The sequence below is a fragment of the Rattus rattus genome, chromosome 9 (assembly GCF_011064425.1).
Source record: "Rattus rattus isolate New Zealand chromosome 9, Rrattus_CSIRO_v1, whole genome shotgun sequence".
NCBI lineage: Eukaryota > Metazoa > Chordata > Mammalia > Rodentia > Muridae > Rattus > Rattus rattus.
In genome coordinates this window covers 23,410,643-23,427,802 of record NC_046162.1, presented here as the reverse complement: position 1 = coordinate 23,427,802, position 17,160 = coordinate 23,410,643, and the positions used below count along the sequence as shown (strand labels likewise).

Here is a 17,160-nt window from a genome sequence, read left to right as displayed (position 1 = left end):
GCATGGGCCAGCTTTCCATGTGATTGCTCTTTATATAAAAAAGTTAAATGCTACTTCTAATGCCATCATAAAAGTAAGGCTGGAGGATTATCGATTTTTGGAGGCTTTTACGAGATAGTTTGATAAGCGACTCTCAAGTTTGTAGCACTTGGCCCTGGTTTGTTGTTTACCTTGCTCAGGCAATTTGGTGTAATTAATTTTAATAGCTGTATTTACTTTTAGAGTTTGTGCCACTGTGGAGAGATATTTCTAGTCCAGAACTCAAATTCCTCTTTGGATTAAAAAAAAATCACACAATTATTTCAAATGAGAATCTTGTTTGTAAAAATTAATTGAAGAGCACGAATGCAAAATCTTTAACATGTTTACAAGGTTGTGAAGTAGGAATGTAGGATAGGGTCCTTTAAAAAGAATGAAAGCAACTGAAGGAGATGATGAAATTTACCTACGTTAAAATACGTAAAATGTAAAATGTAAAGAATAAACAAAATTGTATAAGTGAAGGTTTAACAGTGCTATGTTTCCACAATGTTGTGAGTTGATATTTCTTTAACTAAAAATTTGCCTGAAAAAAAGTCATTGATAATGTTTCACGGAATCATTCATACTACTTTTTAGTTGTCTAAAAGTGAAGGGGAAATGGTGGGACCATAAAAAGGACAAGTTCCTTAGCAATGAGGAATGGCCATCCTCTGGTTCTTTGTATTCCTCCTGTTTATGTCCACATGCTTTCTAGTGGCTGTACTTCAGGGGAAGATATGTGAGAAGGTCAGCATGTGAGAGTTATTCTACACAAGGTAGGTCAGTACTCTATTCTAATCCTATAACTAGGGCATATATATATATATATATAAAATTAAACATAAAATGGATCATAGGATTCAATTTTCATATACAAAATATTTTTCATAACCATTTTGAAATGGATTTAATTAGAAGTCATGTTGTTGGGAGAAATTATAAATGGAAAGCACATAGAGACAAGTGAATGGTGCATGCCTGTAACCCCAGCATTTGAGAAACTAAGTCAAGTGGGCCTGGAGTTCAAGACCAGCCTGGACTACGTGGCTAGAACTTTCTCCAAAAATGGGAGGTAAGAATAATTAGTACTTTATTTAGAGATATTATTAAAAATGTGGTTTTATTTTGTCTAGTGTTTTTATTCTCCATTTTCAGTTATATATAATATATAATATAATACATAATATATATGTGTGTGTATTGTATACTTATATTTTTTGCTGTTATAATAAACAACATTGTGATGAAACCATTTGTTTATTCGTTTTTGTATATGGTTTTATTTCCTTAGTTTTAATTCAAATTACTTATAATTTCTCTGAAATTAAGATGTTACTATGAGGCCCGAGGGAGGAATTAGTGCTATTGAACGTGCTCTTTAAAACAACCATGCTGTTGAAGAATCCTCCCTGCTTCCTCTACTGGTTCCCTTTTTTCATGGAGATGGTTCAGGACGGTCTGTATAGATTATCATTCTGATGCCCTTGTTGACATTAGGGTCTACAGGAAGAAAAATCTGAAAAAGCTTGCCCATAAGGTACTCCTAAAAGTGTGTCGAAAATGAATGATTGTCTTAAGATTATTATGTGGTATAAATATTCTGATCTATAAGTTTGATTTTTTTATTCAGGGAAATTATGAGTCAGAGTATCCAGAGAATTCTTTCTTTAAAGGGGAAGACAGGTTCAATAATGGAGACTCACAAATGGAAGAATAAAAGAAATACATAGTTTTGCTTTTGCAAACATACTGAAGTGGAAAATAGAAAAGCCAAAACCAACAATAGCGACAACAACAAAAAAATACCACATCCATTTGGACTAAAATACATGTATATATAACACAACTTTCCAAGCATAAAACGAAAAGTCTAGCCAAGGGAATGAAAGAAATACCTTTTAAAAAACTGCTGAAATAGGCCTGTTGTTGAAATAGTTTTATTTCCCCTTTAGAAGATCTATTTACTGCAATTCTGGGAGCGAGAGGGACGATTTTGAATAAAGAATAGAGCCATTTAAGATGTTGTTCACAGTGCCAGAATTTATGAAGACCAGTTCGAATTAAAACTAAATGTCATCCAGCAAATAGAAGCCAACAGAAATGTACATTTCATTTATTGTATTGGGAGTTGGGGAGGGCAGCAGGGATGGGCTTACACTAAACAGAACTCTTTTATATGGCACGGATTTTTATATGGACAAGGTACACTTTGCAAAATCATGCCTTCAATACTAGCTGTTCAGATTAATCCACCACTTCCCAAAAGTTAAATCCTATCTTTACTTTGATGCAATGCAAGGAGAAAAGATGTTCAATGCATTCATTCTTTCAACAAATTAGTACTTACCACATTTATTTTACTGAGTGTTATTCTAGCCACTTATAAGGTTATTTGCAAGTCTGTAGATTCTTGTCTTTAGATGTTTCTAGAAAACAGGGGATAGATAATATATGACAAGAAAGGTACGTGCAGTGGTTAGCTTTAAATGTCAACTTGACATTATCTAGAACGACCTGAGGAAATAGTCTCACTGAGAGATTGTCTAGACCAAATTGGCCTGTTGGCGTCTATGTTTCAAATTGGCTTAATTGCATTAGTTAGTTATCCTGGGAACACACATCATCTACTAAGGGTGGCACCATTCCCTTGGCTTAGGTTTTGTATAGAGGGGGCTGAGCACAAGTAAGCATGAATGCATTCAGATTCTGTCTGCTCTTGGCTGTTGATGTGGTGTGACTAGCTCTTGATGCCTTGATTTCCCCCAAGTAATAGACAATAAGCTGGAATTCTGAGCTAAAATAAAACTTTTTCCTCCAATTAAGGATATTTTATGATGGCAGTAAAAATGAAACTCTAACAGATTGCCATTTCTGCTAACAGTTAAGGTGGGATGATTTGTAAATCCTGGTCTGATGGTCAGGTAAAGTTTCTATCTCACTGAGGGTTGTCCAAGACAAGGTCTTAAGTCTTCTCATTTCTCCTGCAATTTAGTTTATGATTTATTTTTAGAGGCTTTCTCTAATGATTGTCATTGACTAAAGAACTTTAAAACGTAAATAAAAATCCAGTTTGAAAAACAAAAACCCTGGAAATGCATGTTTTATAAACCAGAGGTTCAGGTACATTGGCATTTTCTCAGCTCTGAGAAACTCAGAAATTATTTTTTATTAGAAGAAATTGCTGTAGGTCTAGATCTTCACGACTGCTACACAGGAGGGTTTTTCCCCCCAAACATCAAGTAGCTGCAAGTTTTAATTTTCTTTTCAAATTTACGGGTTAAAAACATTGTTTTAGATGTTGAACAAAACTGTCTCTTACATCCCAAGGACAAATCCAGAGTCGTGAAATGAGCGTTTTGGTTTGATTTCTTCCCCTCCAGCCTGTCTCTCCAGTGAAAACCAGCCTTGTAGTATTCGATAATTAGAAGACTGGTGTTAAATATTATAATGAGTGGAAAAACCAAATTTCAGTTTTCCTCTTTTATATCTTCATGCTTGGAAATTACATATTCAAGTGTTTGGGGTAAAAAAAACCAAAACTCTTTTCTAGCCTGGTAGGTCTTTGGATAACTATCTACCTCAAAGACCAGTAAGGTGGCAGAAAGTAAAGTACTTATTCAATGTTTGTCATGTGTCAGATATTGCACTATGGAGGAAAGAAGAGCAGATAAAGGGCTGGGATTTAGCTCAGTGGTAGAGCAGGAAGGCCCTGGGTTCGGTCCCCAGCTCTGGAGTCTCAAAAAAAAGAACTAAAAAAAAAAAAAAAAAGAAGAGCAGATAAGAAGCAGAAAAGAAACTGACTCTAGTGACTACTGTCCTTTAGAGTCAAAGCAGGTGGGGTAGACAGTTGACACACAAACTCAGCACATGGAGGTGAGTGCTAGGAAGAAACACTGCAGAGAAGGGATAAAGAGACAGGCAGGTTGGCTGTTAGGTTTGCAAATTTTGAAAAGAGAAGGCTTGGAATGATCTTGGTGAGTTGTTAATGCGTATACGGGAAATAGGTGAGGTACCACGTTAATATCTGCCACAATTGAACAGCAAAGGCAAGCACCATGAAGCAGGGGCATGACTACTGAAGAAGTAGTAAGGCCATTGAAGATAGAAAGTAGGAAGGGGTGAGCATGGGCTTAGACAAGTTGTTGTGTGTGCTGTATATGGACTGTGTAGGTGTTTTCAAGCCTTTACAAAGTGTCTCGTTTTAGAGGAGCCAAGTATGCAGTTATTTTAGAGCAGTGCAGCAAGGAATTTCATGCATTTATTTTCTGAAAATACACTAAAATGCAGAGAAAAATTAATTAGTAAACTCAATTGCGTTTCAATGTCCTAGGCAAGCATTGGTGGCAATGTGGGCTAGGATAGCAGCAGTAAAGGTGGGGAGATGCCATTTAATCCTGATGTTTAGAATATTGGCCGAAGGTTTCACTGTTGGGTTGGAGGACAGTAAGACAAAGACTATAGTAAGGATGAATCCAGGCTCTTGACATATGTACCTGGAATGATGCAGTTTTTATTTAGAGATGATAGGGTTTGGGGGCTGAGAGCATTAACAGCAATTTTTGGAAGAAGATGAGAAACTTGGTTTTGGACATATTCATGCGTATATGTCCCTTTGATATTGATATGCAGACAATAAGCAGAAAGGTGGGAATGATTGAAGTGAAAGTTTGAGATCAGTTTAAGCTTCATTTACTAATGTCCCTCATATTGTATAGTGGGTTGCTTCTAGTTGTGTTTGTGGTACCCTAGAAGTCCCAGTTCTAAACAGCATCTCCCAAATTGTATCAGTGCTTCAATACTGGACTGCAAATATCTATCTCTCTCTCTCTCTCTCTCTCTCTCTCTCTCTCTCTCTCTCTCTCTCTCTCTCTCTCTCTCTCTCACACACACACACACACACACACACACACTCTAATCATTTATCTATCTATCTATCTATCTATCTATCTATCTATCTATCTATCTATCTATCTGTACCTTTCCGTCTATCATCTATCATGTCTATCTATCATCTATTTATTATCATGTATCACCTAACAATTTATATTTCTAATAATATATAAACCTCCCAAATCAACAGTGCACACATCTAACCACACAAGTGCTTCACATCTGCATTGTGGAAGTGTATGGGTGAAGGCTAAGGGGTCTGATATTGATGGATCAGCCACAAGAAAACATTGACTCTTGTTTCTGTTTGTGTTATTTCTCTGAAAGAAGACTATTTTTGAGAAGGCTTTTGTTCCTTTTTCAAAGGATGCATCCCACAGATGACTATGATTTTAGGCTCCATTTTGTGATAACCTGTAATATTTAGACAGGCCCATGATCTCCTTCCAAGAACATTTAGACATTTCTTAATTGCTTGCTATCTTACCCCATAAGGCAGGAAAAGTCACATTTACATTCATCTTGAGAGTCTCTCAACAGGGGGTTTGAGCAGTAGAGTGCCTGTCCAACACCTGGACAGTAGGAAGAGAAGGATTCACAGTGCGTGTAATGATGACAGCTTCATCTTCATTAACTAATATTATTGTAGCACTCCAGCATTATCCTCATAAAAACTAGAAGGCCGAATAAAAGAGGTATTTTCATTCCCTAGAGATTATAACTGATGCTTATCAACTTGATGAACAGATGGGAGAGAGAAGAGCCAAGAGGGTAAATGGAGAGGTGGGCCAAAGCTGCCCTAAACATTTCTTGATATGAAAGCAGAATTGTTTCACCAGAGGGATTGCAACGATGTACTTAGGAATTTAGCAGAATGAGTATAGTGAGGCCTTTGCCTGAATTACTGTAAAGGCAGATTCACATTTTGTCTGTATCATTAGAAATATCAGGTAAAACTGTTGAGTTTCACATTTTTAAAAAATTACTTATTGATGGATACTGTGGTACGTCCTTTAGCACTTTATGGCCTCAAGGGGATAGACTGATATATAAAGTAGACTACCATTTCTGTTTTCATGGAAATTTCTAGGATGGAGACTAATGATCCTTTCCATTTGGGCATCTACCTTGTTCTAGGAAGTTTTGCATGTCTGCTTTGGATGTTCTCATTGGATTTCAACACTCCTACCAATTGAACTTAAGACACAGCAAGAATAAATGTTAGCATGACATAGTTGGTGCACTCGTACATAAAGAGATGGGAGAGAGAAGAGCTAAGAGGGTAGATGGAGAGGTGGGCCAAAGCTGTCATCAAGCAGAAGAGATCCACTTAGCTGTTTTGTGTCTTAAGGGTTGGCAATGAAGGGACTCCTGGGTTTGAATAATTCACACTAGTTACTTAGGACATGTCAATATATTGCCCTTAACTATCTGGGAACCAAAATGCATATACTCAAAATTACATCACAGGTTAGAGGAATGAAAATCCTGGTAGTATATATTCTTTTCCTTCTAGATTTTGCCTTGGGCAAATAGGAGTTGGATTCTCCTAGTCTCAGATCTTCTCTTTCCTCGTCATCTATACTTAATGAACTTTGTTGGGTTGTGGAGATAAATTTTATTTTTTAGATATTTGGAGATAATAATACAAGACTGGCCTTGGGCAAAATTGAACAATATGGTGAGTTAGGAACCTTGGAATCTCCCATCTCTGAATATTGCTCTGCCTTGTTTTTCCATGCATTTATAAAAACCCTTGCTACATTCCTTTCAAGCAAATAAAAATGACTTAGATTTAACCCTGAGTCTATTTTTCACAAAGAGATTTCATGCATGGGAGAGAACAAAGGCCAGGTCTTTGAGGAACTCTGAAAACACTTTGTAAAAACAGAATCGAGAATTCTTCATTATGACAGCATGAAGTGGGAAATTCCTTGTTGGACAGAACTGGACTTTACTTCCAACCTGATCATCTATAAATTGTAGGTGCCACCCCAAACAATGTGAACACGGTGAATTCACTTTTCTTCTCTAAATAGTATTAAAAATTTGAACATATTTAAGGCATGTTTTCTGTGCTTGTTACTTGATAGATACTTAATAAACAAGAATTGTTAATATTCGACCAGCATGTCACATGTGTATCTATTTCTGAGGAGAGAGATCGTAGCAAAATGCAAATATTGTAAATGTTAAAACCAAAAATGGAAACAACACCATTTCAGGTTGAGCCTCCAGCAACAGCACAAGTGCAATTCTTTGTCTGTTCTCTTTCACGTGTGTCCATAGTTATTGGCAAACAGGGCAGCAGCTGAAGCACTTTCCTTAGCACCCCTAGTTAGGGACCTATTCTTGTACTTATTGACTCTACCTACCCTCTTGCTCTTTGTCCTGTACTTCCAGAAATCGAACTGGCCTTGACTGTTGCCCCCTTCTGTTTCTGTGAGTTTCTTTCCGCTCCTTTTTCACATCTGTTTCTCTATGAGCTGCAGAATTGGAGCACAGCCTCCCTGAAATAGCAGCGACCTGAATCCAGCTCTCCTGGGAGCTGAGGAGAGGGGTGGATTCCAAAATTAAGTCTAAGTAGGAGCAAAGGGGAGGGAATTGTTTTATCCAAAATTATTTAACACAGAAGGAGAAAGAGTTCTCTAGAGGAGGTTGGGAAAAGGTCTGGGCAGCAGACGATGACATCTCTAGGCTGGTTGACATTTATAGTATGTATAAAAGTGGGGATTTATTTTGGAATAACTTTGTAATTATATTTACGTACGGAAAACTTAGTGTATGTTTAACCGAGTTTAGTGGTGAGTTCTTTAGCCTTTGCCTTTTCCAGCTTGGCAGTGAGACTTAGGTAGGACCCAGGACGTTGCCTCCCCAGTAGCAGCAGCAGATCTCGTCATATCTGTCATTATAATTGGTCCTAATAGCTTCTACCAGCTTAGCCAGAGCACCCTTGTCTTCCGAGTTCACCTGTGTGAAGGCAACAGTGGTGCACGTCTTCCTGTGGATCAGGCACCCCAGCCTGGCCTTTAAAGCCCCTGATGATGCAGTTGGGCACCCCCATCTTTCGACATAGGGCAGGCAGGAAAACCACCAGCTCAATGGGGTCTACATCATGGGCAATCACCACCAGCTGAGCCTTCTTTTTCTCCACCAAGGTGGTGACTGTATTGACTCTTGCTTGGAGGACAGGTGGTCTCTTAGTTGGGACATCCCTTTTGCCAGCAGCTTTCTTCTCAGCACAGGCCAGCAACCTTTGCTTCTTCTCTTGCTTTGTCTCTGGCCTGTACTTGTGGGCGAGCTTAAGCCACTGAGTAGCTGTTTGCCTGTCCAGGGTCTGAGTGAACTGGTTAATGGCAGGAGGTACTTTGAGCCGCTTATAGAGGACGGCTCTTTGCAGTCTGATGTAGTGGTGCCATTTGATGAAAAGTGTGAGATCTCTTTTAGGCTGGATGTTCTGCCCAATGCTGAAGTTCTTGGGCCTTTTTTCAAACAAAGGATTGACTAGCTTTTTGGCGGCTTGTTTCTTAATGATGGTGGGGCACAGGGCCACCTTCTTTCCCTTGCCCTTCTTTCTTCTGGGCATCTCACTCGGCTGGATAATAATGGCCCTATGGGATGAGGGAGCTCAGAAGGATATGTGGTAGGACCGTGGGAAGTTTTCATAGGGAACCAGAAGAGGAGTTGTAATTTGACAATGTGTCCATTTGAGATAGTCGAGACCTGACCATTGGTGTAGCTTACTGTGGTGAGAAGGTGAGCGAGCATCTCAGAGATAGGAGCAAACTTGAATTATTTGTTCAAGGTTTTGGGAGTTGAAGAGAAGGAGGGAAGCAGACAGACAGAAAGCAGAAGACTTGAATATGGGTGCAAAGGCAGGTTGATAAAGAGACAACTTTAGTTGGAGGGTAATATGTGGTGTAGTGGTGTTGGGGGGAGAAGCAAAGGAACAGAAGGGAGTGACAGTGGTCACTTCTCAGAGTTCTTTCAGAGAAGAATTAGCTCCTCTGAGGTCTTACCCTAGGAGAAAGAACATAGATGAAGAACAGGGGGAAAGATGAAATAGTGATTAAGGTTAAGGAGAAAGAAAAAAACCCCTCATATTAGTGTCTGAGAAACTGCTAGTTTTGTCTGGGAGCGGTTATAATTCCTCATGGGGGAGCAGCAGGTATTCATACTGGACTAAGTCAGCCAGGTTCACTTTCCCCCTCCAAATGCTTATGGGCTTCAAGTGTGTTCTGACATTTAAGTTCTTGCAGCTGAATTGATTATAGTATCATCGATGTGGAAACCTTGACCCGACATCATCATTATCACCTTAACTATCCAGGAACATGTTTTCGTGTTCTATCCATCTTTAGCAGTTTATGTTCGATTATATTGTAGGATAAAGGATGCTGTAAGTTTTAAGGCTTGAAGGTATCTGAGGGATCATACAACCTAACCCATTAGGTTGATTTGAACTTGTTAGCAGCCAGTAGCTTTGTGTTTTTCATGCTTTAGGGAGGACATGGCCTTCTTCATAATGACGGGATAATTCTATTTCTATAGCTCTGTCTCTAGACAGGCATGCAGAGAGCAGAGGTTTAGGAAGCCGTCGTCATTTTTTTCTGTGGCTTCAGCATATTATTATGTTATAGGGCATAACAATATGCATCTTGGAAATATGGAGCTTCAGAAATGAATCTGTGCAATTTTAAAGTTCTTGGGAAAGTGAAACAACTACAAGGGTGTATAAGTAATGTGTTAGTCACAGGTCCAGGGAAACTCACTGGTTTATTTAACAAATAAGAAGAGATGTTTCTGTTAATTACATTTGTTCTCTGACGTTGTCATACATGCATATAAGGCACCGTGATTGCCTATTTCCTGCTCTCTTCCACTTCCTTCCTTTTCCTGTTTATTTACCACCCTTCTACGTATATTACTCACTTCTTTCCTGCATTCATGTTTATTTGTATTGATTGTTTGGACTTCTGCATGGGTGTCTACCCATGGGATTGGAACTATCCCTTGGAACCTGGTAGAATTACCAGTGGTTACCAACCAAAAATAATGGCTCCCCTTCTCCCAGAAGTTATCATTTGCTAATAGTTCCACAAAATGGAATAGGATCATGTGAGCGCCTTTCCATCCATGTCTACTCTTGAAAGAACCTGTCCTTTGCTGACCCAATGCAACAAGCTACAGCTGCTGGGAGGTGATTGTGTTGGCTGTGTTCTGTGTAAAGGATAAGATTTTTCTGCCATTATTTCTATCTTCCAGCTCTTGTCTTCTCTGTCTACTTTTCTGCAGTGTCTCCTTTTCTTTAGAAGTTACAGGGTGAATCATTTGTTGATTTATTGATTTATATGTTTAGACACAGGGTCTTGGTTTGTATAGCTTATGCTGGCCTTGAACTTGGGAAATTCCTTGCCTTAGATTTCCAAGTGCTAGGATTATTGATTTGGGTCACTATAGTTGGCTGTAAAAGACAAGCTTTCAAAAAAAAAATCCATCAACAACCAACCAACCAACCAACCAACCAACCAATTACCCAACCAGTCAAACAATCAAAGCAAAACAACAACAAAAACCCCAGATAAATTTAGTTTCTAATGTATGAGAGCAGGTGATAAAAATAGCTGTTTCAAAGATGCATGTTTATCAAAATTATGCTCTGTGCCTCGTACTTTGCATGCTATCAGTGAGGTGGGACGCCTTTTGAAAAAAATGCAATCAAAATGCACAACTCTTCAATTCCTCCTAGTTTGGATGAAGGGGAAGTCAGTATGATTTGTCACAGAAGAGTTCCATTGGTCAAAAGGCTCAAGCTAGATCATGTAGGCGGGGAAAGGTTGAGATGACATAAATATGAAACTTCAGCCAGAGGCGGCCTGTGGTGTCCAACTTTAACCTCTCACTGTATAACAATTTCTGCCTCCATGCTTAGCCAGAAGTCTAAAAATCTCAAACATCTCAAATGATAATCATGAGATGTTACCCCAATACCACAGCATGCTCGTCTCTGCGCACATCGGAATGTAGAGACAAGGTATTAGAAAGTTCTCGGGGAAGGTTCACTCTAGTTAGAATTGGCCGATGTGGTTCCAGCTTCTGCTGCAGTCCATAGGAAACAGATGTGTTAGCTCTATACGAAGTTCATGCATTGCTTCAGGGCTAAGAGACATGATTCACTTACTTATATTAAAGAGAAACAAAGTACTTGATGATTTGAACAGAACTTCCAAATCATCAAACATCAAGAAAGCATTGTTTAAATGCTTAATTTACACTCTGGTAGGAAAGTGCCACAAACATGTTGCTTCTAGAAGGGAGGCATGTCTGGGGACAGCAGTAAAGACTGTAGCAACCAACAGTCTGTACACAGAGCCACAGTGAGAAACTCCCCTCCAAATTCGCTATTTACCAAAACTGTTTTGTGCTCCAAGTCATAGACAGTTCAGCCTTAACGGAATTGCTTATGGAAGCAGGTATAGACAATGACATCTCTCAGTTTCCTCTCAGCCAGGCGAAAAGCACCAAACAAACAAATAAATAAATCCTCAAACAAAACTCAAAACAGAAATAAAAAGCCAAACCCCCAAACAACAATCCCCCACAAGAAACTTCATGGAACCGCCAAACCAAATTTCGATCGAAAAAATCAGAGCAAAGAACAGAGCAATGAAAATAAAAATAAACCTTAAATAAATCAAACCCACCAACCCAGAACTTGAGCAAGTATACTCTCATTCTTAAAAAGTCAGCTTTTAATCTGTATACTTTTCATGCCCACCGCCATGCATTTAAGGATGAAGATTAAGTCTTCAAACTGGGTATCTCCTTTGTAACACTTTCATGGCACAAAACCCAGAGTGTTATTTTGATGTAAAATGGAACCCAAGACCTTACGAATGCAAGGGAAACTCTCTGCCATTAATCTTTGTCCTCAACCTCCACTCTTTTTTTTTTTTTAACAAAATACAGTAATTTATCAGGAAAAGAGGTCATATCTCTCTCTCTCTTTCTCTCTCTCTCTCTCTCTCTCTCTTTATTAACTTGAGTATTTCTTATTTACATTTCGAATGTTGTTTCGGGGCAAACATCCCCCTAATCCCCCCCTCCCCTTCTTTATGGGTGTTCTCCTCCCCACCCTCCCCCCATTGCCACCCTCCCCCCAACAATCACGTTCACTAGGGGTTCAGTCTTAGCAGGACCCAGGGCTTCCCCTTCCACTGGTGATCTTACTAGGCTATTCATTGCTACCTATGAGGTCAGAGTCCAGGGTCAGTCCATGTATAGTCTTTAGGTAGTGGCTTAGTCCCTGGAAACTCTAGTTGCTTGGCATTGTTGTTCATAAGGGGTCACGAGCCCCTTCAAGCTCTTCCAGTTCTTTCTCTGATTCCTTCAACGGGGGTCCTGTTCTCAGTTCAGTGGTTTACTGCTGGCATTCGCCTCTGCATTTGCTGTATTCTGGCTGTGTCTCTCAGGAGCGATCTACATCCGGCTCCTGTCGGCCTGCACTTCTTTGCTTCATCCATCTTGTATAATTGGGTGGCTGTATATGTATGGGCTACATGGGGGGCAGGCTCTGAATGGGTCAACCTCCACTCTTATATTTAACTGGAGAGAGATTACTTTCTAAAGTATTCAGTGTTTATGAAGTGATTATCAAGTGCTAGCTTTTGACCTCCAGTTAACTTTGAAAACATTGGGGTGAGCGGCCAACAGGCTGCAGCTAGTACCCAAGGAAGAAAAGAACATCTGGTGGTGATAAAGGAAATACCTGAACCTAGCATGGAGGGTTTTGGTTTCCTCTGACCTCCTGACCTTAGTGCCTTAGTGGAGAGCATCCACTGGGATAGGGAGCCTACTGAATTGTTCCCACTGTACCATAGGAGAACTTCAGCACAGGAAAATAGGTAGGGTCTGGAGCACTCGACCCACCTTGGATTCCAGGGCAGACTTTGATGCACTGGAACCTTGGTTAGGTCTATGGGAACATGACCTTTGGTTGTAAAAGCCTCGAGGCTTTTCTTCAGGTTTTGCCTCCTTATTAGTTATCAATTCTCATACAATTCTTTGAGCTGTTTCCTTCCTCACCAAATTGATGGTATGACTTAACTTCCTGTATGAAATACTGCAACGATCATCGACACATTATTTGTTCATGGAATCCACATAAGCACCTGTATCTTTTTGTGGAAATTACCAATAACTAATTATCATGTTAATCTTTACAACAGATTATATCGCTCCCACAAAAGTGAGTTTATTTGCAACAACTTGTGAAGAGCTCATACATGGGAAGTTTTTTGTTTTGAGAAAAACAATTCTTCCTGAAGATTTGAACCTCTCACATAAACATGTATTTCCCTTTGTTAGCCATAGAGGGTGATGGGGTTATATTGACATCGCTTGATGACGCCAAGGCAGGAAATGGCAAATCTAACCCCTAACCTCTCTACCCTGCACAATTTTTGTCTAATTTTATGATTTAAAACCTGTCATGGAAAGCCCCAGGGGTGACATCTTTGGGAATTGCAAAACAATTGTTTTCAAAATGAATTGTTTAGAGGCTGTCAGGTTCCTAGACACTGTGAATGTAACCTGTAATTGGAATTTTCTTCCTTTTTCTGATGTTGAGAACAGGTAAATTAAAATCAGATGTTCATTTCTTGCTACTTAAGTCTGTAGTTTACTCATCTTGTCTCCTGAAAAATAGGTATAATTAGATCTCTTGCATAATTTACTCAGTTTTCTATAAAAAGCAGTTAACAGATTAGTTAGAAACTAGAAATGCTGACAGGAAAGACTCCCGATTACAAAATGATTGATTAATTTGTTGTGGCTGAAAAAGGATTAGTATCATGCATTCAGATTGTAGGATAGAAAGTAGGTAATGTGTCTCTGAGTGTCTAGTGTGTTAAAATCAAGGTGCAGTCAGTTCCTTTGAGTCCAATTCATTCAGTTGTGTGTTCTGTTTTGTTATTGTTCTTTAGGGGTGCTGTTCTTGGAAAGGTCACAAGAGTATTCTCACTCCACATTTAGACAGAGGTATGGGTCTGTGTTGGTGCATCATTCTGGACCAGAGCATATCTCTATTGTGTTTCCAAGGCAGCAATATCAGCACCATCTGATGTACTGGTAGAATTGATGTTGATATGGGCTAAGACTCTACGACCACTGTTCTAGAGAAGTTTGCCTTACATAATTCCTCAACTTTTGTTACTTGTATTGTTCATTCCCAGGCAGATTCACTAAGTCACAGAGTGTGGAATGCTGACTTTACAGTGGAAGTACTTCCATAAATCTTGCTTCAGCTAGGATCCTCACCAGTAGTCAATTGAAGTTTGAATGCTTTGTGTCCAACTTCGTCAAAGACTTTGTTTTTTTTTAAATATTTATTTATTTATTTATTATGTATAAGTACACTGTAGCTGTCTTCAGACACACCAGAAGAGGGCTTAGGATCCCATTACGAATGGTTGTGAGCCACCATGTGGTTGCTGGGATTTGAACTCAGGACCTCTGGAAGAGCAATCAGTGCACTTAACCACTGAGCCATCTCTCCAGCCCAAGACTATTTTTTTTTAAATAAACCTATGACATATAGAGCAATATCTAGTTGTAGCCTTCACTTGATTATCAACAATGAGGTTAAGCAGCCATTTCACATGCTTACAGATTTATTAGCTTCTTGTATTTGTACTGAAGTTAATCGCTTATTTCTATTTTATTTGGTTATTGTTCTTGATTCTCAGGAGTTTTAGAAAAAATTCCAGATACTTTGAAATATTTTTGTTTTTTTTCATTTAAAAAATGGGAAGAAAGATACTATCTTGAAGATTCTTTTATCATGTCTATGTATTTATTTATAGTGTTTATAATATTTATAGCATGTATATTTCTTTATGTGTGTGTGTGTGTGTGTGTGTGTGTGTGTGTGTGTGTGTAAGATGCATATAGATGTATACACTGTCCAATGTACCCAGAGGTCAGAGTACATTTTTCTAGAGTCTGTTTTCTCCTTCCACCATTACATGGGTTCCAGGGATTGAACTAAGGATATCAGGTTTGCATAGGAACTACTTTTACCACAAGGGCCATCTCATTAGCCCTGTGTTATGTTTCTAATATCTTCTCAGTGCTTATAATTTTATTATAGCTATTTCTAATGTATTACAGAAATAAGCTTATAATTTTAATGCATGTCTTCTTATTTATGTGTTTGTCTCTGTGGTGTCTTTGAAACATTCTTCATGTAGGAAACAGATGTTTTATTAGTATATGCGCGAGGCTTTGTCTTCAATATTTAAGCTTTTAATTTATATGAAAATTATTCATGTATGCAGATATCTAAGTAGATAATGTATAATAGAAGTACAACATATATATTTAAATGAAGGTTTTTCATGCAGAATAAAACAGCCATTTAAAGGGTACAGCACAGGCTTGGACAAACGCGTTCACACATAACCAACACAGTCCTGTTGTAGAGGTTTTAATCATCTTGGTAATCTCCTGTGCCTCCGTATTCAGTTGACCAACTCACCAGACGATCCAAGCCCTTTTACAAGCATAGAGTAGCTTTGTCTGCGTTCCAGTTTGTATCTAAATTGCTCTACTTGTGTGTTGCTTCCTGTGTGTGTTTTCTTTTTCCCACCATAGTCATGGTGAGCTTTACATGTCTTTGGATGTTGTTTAGCAGTTGATTCTCTTCATTTTTTAATGTTGCTACATTTTATGTATAGGCCCTCTGCAATATGTATCTTTGCCAGTTAGACGTTCTTCTTACCTTTGACTATGGTGGGAATGTTGAGACGAACCTATGGATTATAACCGTGTAAATAAATGTTCATTTCCTTTGGCTTCTTGGAGGGTAGTACACAGGAGTGATAACAAACATCTAATTTTGTAAAATACTACCAAATCATTCCAAAAATGGTTGTGTATTAATTTTTTCATATTTCTCCCAGCCCCATATGAAAGTCTACAATTTCCACAACCTCATTCATGGTCTCATCAGCCTTACTTATTTTCAAAAATGTGAGTATGTCTGTAGTAATACCTCACTGTGGTTCTGTTGGCACAGAATTGATTTTTTTGTACATGGTAGGAATTCAGCTTGATTCTTTTTTCCCCCCACATGGACAGCCTGCTGTCTCAGCATCTCTTGTACACTGTATAATTTGCTCATTGATAGTCAGACGCAGTTCTACACTGATAGTTCCTGAGACAATACTAAAACTAATTAAAACTTACGTAAAGACACACACTCTACTTTTTAAGAGCTTATAATAAAATGTTGAAGTTTATCAGGCACATTTAACTCTGAACTTCAAATGAACCAACATCATTATTTCTTTGTGTAGGTGCCTGTCATACATGTTAATGTGTGTTCTTGTGTGTACTTGCCAGTGGAGATTAAAGGAAGATTCGGTTGTCACTGCTTAGTTCCCATCTACTTTATTTTTGAGACAAGCTCTCTCATGGGCCTTCAGTTTACCAAGTAGGTTAGGCTGGGTGTCAGTGAGCTCTGGTGATCTGTCTGTCTCTACCTGCCCAGAGCTGGGATCACAGATGCACGTTACCATAGTCAGTGGATATGGGACTCCAGTTCTCATACTCGTGAGGCAAGCCCTTTACTGACTGAGCCACAACCCTAGTCCTAATCAATATTTTGATGAGCTTTCTCCAGAATTTAGATTTGTCCTAGCAAGGTTATTTCCTATCCAACCCCGATTTATTCTTTCCTTGTTCAGGGTCCTAACCTATTTTCTTAAAAATGCATTCTTAATCATAAAAATTCAAATGTGTGTCTTTTTCAAAATGTGTTTTATTTGGAAAATTTGTTGATCTGTTCTTTATCTAAACTCCAGATACCTAGTTGACCTCACTGCAGACAGTGCACATGACTTTTTGTTTAAATCTATGCTTCATTTTTTCCCTAGTTAAAAAAAAACATATAAATGCAAGGAAGATAATTGAAAAACAAAGGAACCGGATGTAGATCTCTCCTGAGAGACACACCCAGAATACAGCAAATACAGAGGCGAATGCCAGCAGCAAACCATTGAACTGAGAACGGGAGCCCCGTTGAAGGAATCAGAGAAAGAACTGAAAGAGCTTGAAGGGGCTTGAGACCCCATATAAACAACAATGCCAAGCAACCAGAGCTTCCAGGGACTAAGCCACTACTCAAAGACTATACATGGACTGACCCTGGGCTCCAACTACCTAGGTAGCAATGAATAGCCTAGTAAG

The 17,160-nt window shown here is 38.8% G+C and overlaps 1 pseudogene; it reads right to left on the bottom strand.

The window, feature by feature from the left end:
- Nucleotides 1-7,699: 7,699 nt before the first annotated feature.
- LOC116910613 lies at nt 7,700-8,497 on the bottom strand (annotated as a pseudogene).
- Nucleotides 8,498-17,160: the final 8,663 nt, after the last annotated feature.